This window comes from Mustela putorius, unplaced genomic scaffold (genome assembly GCF_011764305.1).
Source record: "Mustela putorius furo isolate JIRA1106 unplaced genomic scaffold, ASM1176430v1.1 tig00003846_pilon_pilon_pilon, whole genome shotgun sequence".
NCBI lineage: Eukaryota > Metazoa > Chordata > Mammalia > Carnivora > Mustelidae > Mustela > Mustela putorius.
In genome coordinates this window covers 11,422,610-11,428,666 of record NW_025421999.1, presented here as the reverse complement: position 1 = coordinate 11,428,666, position 6,057 = coordinate 11,422,610, and positions in this window count along the sequence as shown.

The following is a 6,057-nucleotide window of genomic DNA, read 5'->3' as shown; positions in this document are numbered from 1 at the left end:
CTAAATTCCACTTGATTGTGATGAACGATTTTTTAAATTTATTGTTGGAATTAGTTTGCTAATATTCTCTTGAGGATTTTTCCATCTATGTTCATCAGAGACGTTGACCTGTAGCTCTCTTTTTTTGTAGTTTCTTTATCTAGTTTTGGGATCAGGATCATGCTGGCCTCATAGAATGAATTTGGAAGTTTTCCTTCCTCTTCTATTTTTTGGAATGGTTTGAGAAGAATAGGTAATAACTTTCTTTAAATGTTTGGTAGAATTCATCTGTGAAGCCATCTGGTCCTGAACTTTTGTTTGTTAAAAGTTTTTTAATTACTAATTCAATTTCACTGCTGGTAATCAGTCTGTTCAAATTTTCCATTTCTTCCTGATTTAAATTTGGGAGGCTGTATGTTTCTAAGAACTTATCCATTTTTTCTGGGTTGTCCAATTTGTTGGCATGTAATTTTTCATAATACTCTCTTAAAATTCTTTGTATTTCTGTGATGTCAGTTGTTTTTTCTCTTTCATTTCTGATTTTGTTTTGATCCTCTCTTTTTTTTTTTTTTTTGATGAGTCTGGTTAAAGGTTTGTCAATTTTTCTGATCTTTTCAAAGAATCATAAGCTGTCCAGAACTTAATCCAAAGACCCATATGTCTTATTTCATGTATCTACATTGCAGTATGACTTGGAATATAAGCAACTGCCTTGTACTTCCACAAATCCCCTCCATCTCAGTTCCTAAGACTGAATTTTGCTGCCTAGATAAGACAGAATGTGCTCTTATCAAATAATCACTATCATTCACTATAGTGTTCGTGGATTGTTATATGAACAGATGGAATGCAATAAGGAGAATCACACTAAAAAACAATTCAACATTATAAGACCTTGGATTCAACGTTCCATGAAGAATATCTTCCCCATGTATTAATGAAGAAAATTCAGACTTAACCAAAACTTTTGTGCTCATCCTTTCCTGAAAACTAGTAGAAATTATACCATTCTCATTTTCTAATCTTTTTTCATTGTTTAAAACCCAAACTGGCAAATTTTTTTCACAAAACACTTTTTGGTAATCCTACTATGTCCAAGGCACTGTGCTAGGTGCAATAAGGGAACAAAGTAATATATAAGATCTGATTTCTGGGCTCTTGGATGGCACAGTCAGTTAAGCCTCCAACTCTTGGTTTCATCTCAGGTCATGGGACTAAGTCCCATATTGGGCTCCATGCTCAGCTCCAACTCTGCTTGATATTCTTTCCCTCTCCCTTTCTCTCCCCCTTGCCCTCCCCCCTTGTACACATATCATGTGCACAAGATAAGTGGTATCTTCATCCCATCCCCAGTCTCTCCTCATTCCTGATCTCCCCTCATCATCCTAAAATTCATTTCAATTTTGACTTAAAGTTCCTTGTACTTTACTCACTCACCAAATATTTGCTAGATTAATGCATTAGTTAACAAAAACAATGAGGTTTGTGTTTAGGCTACATAATCATTCTTATCGCTTGTGTATGAGTTTTAAACCAATAAACCATGAGCTCTAATCTGTGCTTTACAAAGTTATGGTAGCACTAGTAAGGGTATATTATAAAGGATAAAGTAAGCAGATGTAATTTCCCTCACAAGACAGGACTTATGGGATGGTGAGGAGTTGAGCAAGGGTAACAGCAGAGAGATGACAGAAAAGCAGTAGAAGAAAGTGAGGAATGACAGAGGGAGGGTTGAGGAAGCTCCTTCCTTCTGGGGGAGACTGGTCCCCATAAACAAGGTACATGGGAGAAAATGTACCTGTGGCTGTAAAAGGAATTCTCATAGAAGCAATGATGTTTTTATTCACAAATATTCAAATAACAACATTAAAATGCATATAACAGACCATACTGTTATTTCAGAGCCATGAAGAAGGGGTGTACAGTGACTAAAGCCTTCCTTTGTTCTGGAAATGTGGACACTAGGAATGTGGCCCCAGACACTCAGTGCTGACTGGGGACAAGCCCTCTCTGGTTCAGGCCAACTGCTTTGCACTTTGCTCCACTATGGACAGCTTCCATGGAATGCATCCCTCTGACCTTTGCCTGTGTTTATTTCTTTTGGAGGAAATGAGGGTATTTTTTCTGACAATTTTTAAGTTGAAGAGGAAACATACCCAATCTTGGGATAATAAGGGGTAGAGACAAAGCCATGGTGAGAGGGAGTGTTTTCACAGAATGTGTGTGATAGGTTAAAAAAAGGGTTCATGCCAAGCTTCTCCTTTTATTTAAGAAAGTTCCTATATTAATGGAATATTATTACCAACGTTTGGAGATTTCTTAGAGTTTTAAGATGAAATTTTGGCAGGTAATTTAGGCATATTTTGTTTGGTTCTCTCCCCCACAGGTTATTGGGAACTTTTAATTGAAGATTATTTTATATTTCCTATCCTAGTTTGAACAGGCAAAGTAAAGGTAACCTTATTTAGTTGGTGTATCATTCATTTTTTTAAACTTATTTTTTATTTATTTTCAGCATAACAGTATTCATTTTTTTCTCACCACACCCAGTGCTCCACGCAATCCGTGCCCTCTATAATACCCACCACCTGGTACCTCCAACCTCTCACCCCCCCCCTCGCCACTTCAAACCCCTCAGATCATTGAATATATGTTCACAGTGACTAATCATTGATACTTTGATTTCAAATACTGATGGTTTTAGAAAGAGTAACTAAGTCAGTAGTCTATGCATCAGTTAAAAAGGTTGTAGCTAATTATAGATTTGTGTTGTGACTTCAAAAGTGTTGTGTAACTTCTTCACTTGTCCTCTTACTCATAAAAGGGACTGTTCATTTATAGTGTAGTAGGTGCAAGTAGGAACCAAGTTAAGAGCTGGCAAAGCACTTTCTGAATGTAGAATGTGTCCTACTCTGTCTTTATATAATAAAGCAAGCATCATTATGAAGAACAGACGGTGGGCAAGTGAAAAAGTAAACCTGGAAAACCAGAAGAGAATGTACAAATGAACCAGTTGTGATATTAGATGATATCACTACGAAAATGTCCAGGAGGACAGACAGAAACACACACACACACACACACACACACACACATCAAGTTTGTTCTCTTCATTATGTTCAGTTAACATTAAGTTATTCCTTTTTTAATTCCTCGCTATTTCCTTGAGGGTGTTTTATTATTTGTCCTTTGATACTCCAGGCTTAGCATTCTGTATGATGTGGAAGTTCTATATAGTTCATTGTTGAATTAGGAGGGAATCAATCAGATTTATTTAGATCATATTAAGGCATAAATGATAGGTAATACTGTAATGTTAGTAGAAGTTTTTGCATTTAAAAAATAGATCCTCATTAACCTCTTGAGATTTTTTTTTATTAACATAAAATGTATTATTTGCTTCAGGGGTATAGGTCTGTGATTCATCAGTCTTACACAATTCATAGCATTCTCCATAGCACATGCCCTCCCCAGTGTCCATCATCCAACCACCCCATCCCTCCCACCCCCACCTCCAACAACCCTCAGTTTGTATACTGAAATTAAAAGTCTCTTGTGATTTGTCTCCCTCTCTGGTTTCATCTTGTTTCATTTTTCCCTCCCTTCCCCTATGATTCTCTGTCTTGTTTCTCAAATTCCTCATATCAGTGAGATCATGTGATAACTGTCTTTCTCTGATTGACTTATTTTGCTTAGCATACATACATACATACATAATACCCTCTAGCTCCATCCACATCTTTGCAAATGGCAAGATTTCATCTTTTTATATGGCTGCATAGCATTTCATTACATACACACACACTATATCTTCTTTATCCTTTCATCTGTTGATGGACATCTAGGCTCTTTCTAGGGTTTGGCTATTGTGGACATTGCTGCTATAAACACTGGGGTGCAGGTGCCCCTTCGGATCACTATATTTATATCTTTAGAATAAACACCCAGTAGTGTGATTGCTGGGCCATAGTGTAACTCTATTTCAACTGAGATTATTTTTTGACAGAGTGAAGGTAAAAATGTCAGGTGTGGGAAATAGACAGTAGAACGGAAGAACTAGCCTGCCCTCCTCAAGTCCTAGTAGTATATACACTGTTGCTTGTGCTTATAAGAACTTTTCTCAACTGACAATGAGCACACCCTGTGTTCTCCAAACTTCTATCCGTAGCCTCACTTGTACCAGTCTCAACCCACTTACACTTCATGTGCTTTTTTAAAACTGCACATACATCATGTGGTTTTAATTATATAAATAAAACTATAGACAAAGAAGGTATTCAGCCACATATTCACCAAATGTCTAATAAGTGTCAGTCGCGTGCTGGATGCTTGGGCATAAAACTGAGGAAGACAAGCAGACCCAGGCACATGAGGACTAGAAGTTTCTGGAGAGGAGGGAGCGTGCATCCGGGGGGGGGCGGGTCAAGAGTGGCTCTGGCAGACAGGAGGCACAGCTTCTGCTTCACTGAAGGCACTGAAGAAATGACATTTAAGAGAGAGAAGAAGGAAGAGGTCAGGGAGAAAGAGGACTGGAAAAAGAAGAAAAGGAAGAGAGACTAAGGAAGAGGGAAAAAGGGACAGAGAAAGAGGATGTTTAGGATGAGCGCCTGGGTACCCCAAGGCTGTAGACAGAATGAGAGCTGTGTGGTAGAATGAAAACACCAGACGGTAGCAGGTGCCACACTAGGGCCCAAACTGTGACCTGATGCTGGTAAAGAGACAGAACAGGAGCAGCTCATCCAGAACAATTTTGCTTACAAGGAGACACTGAGTATTCTTTCTGGGAGGTACTTTTGCTGTGGGACTTCTCCCCAGTGAACTCTGATCGAGTAAGAAAGCACACATGTCAGGCATCTGTGAACTATTTTTGCCATCTGGGTGTTAACTTCCCTCTTGACGAAAATCCTCTCTCACTGGGTGAAATGTGCATTCCTGCATTCACTCAGTGGCTTGCCAAGGTTCTCCAAACCTAGATATTATTATCCCTGCAATAGGATTTTTGGTCATGATTTGATGCTATAAAGATAAATGTGTATATATGTATATATATATATACACATATATCTTCCTTATAATTGTCACTATTCCTTAGAATTCTGTCATTATCTTAAAATAGTCGGTAAATACCAACATACCTATGACATTCTCATGGTTGTCATATAAGCAAGTGTTACATTAAAAAAAGGCCCACAGCGCCTGGGTGGCTCAGTGGGTTAAGCCTCTGCCTTCAGCTCAGGTCATGGTCTCAGGGTCCTGGGATCGAGCCCCACATCGGGCTCTCTGCTCCACGGGGAGCTTGCTTCCCCCTCTCTCTCTGCCTGCCTCTCTGCCTACTTGTGATCTCTGTCTGTTAAATAAATAAATTTGTTTTAAAAAAGGCCCACAAGCTCTGGAGTTAAGACATATTGAAATTCTGTTTCCACTCTTCACTGGCTTGTGACCTTTGGCAATCTAATTAATTTCTATGGCACTCAGCTTTCTCATCTGTAAAACTGGAAAGCTCTATTTTATGGTAGCGTTTAAATACACAGCCTTGATGTCAAGTATTCACAGCCTTGATGTTGCCTGGCATTTCCTTGCACATGTTGCCTAGCATGTACCTTATTCAACATGTGGCAGCTAGTAATGGTGGTGTTGGTGGGAGCAGTAGTAATATAGTCCCAGAAGATAAACCACACACTTGGGGGTGTGTGGGGGGTTGGGGCTGGGAAGAATTGGAAAATTTTCTCTAATGCAGAATAGCCTTATTCACAGTTATCTTGGATTTTCGAATGCTCAGAAGGTTGAGATTTCTCCAGCAATGATTCTGGAATGAAATTTGATAGCGAAATTCATGAAATTCAAAAAGTTTCTTGATACTCATGTTTCAGAACGAGAATTTTTTTCTCTCAAGAGATGATACCATGATAATACTCTTCCTCTCACTGTGGAAGATTTTCCTCCACAAATGGAAATATTTTGAATGTTCTTTAAAAATATATATATATAATATATATATTTTTTAATAATATATATATATTTTATATAGGATTACAGTATATATTATCAAGCATACACCCATTTATATATATATAAAAT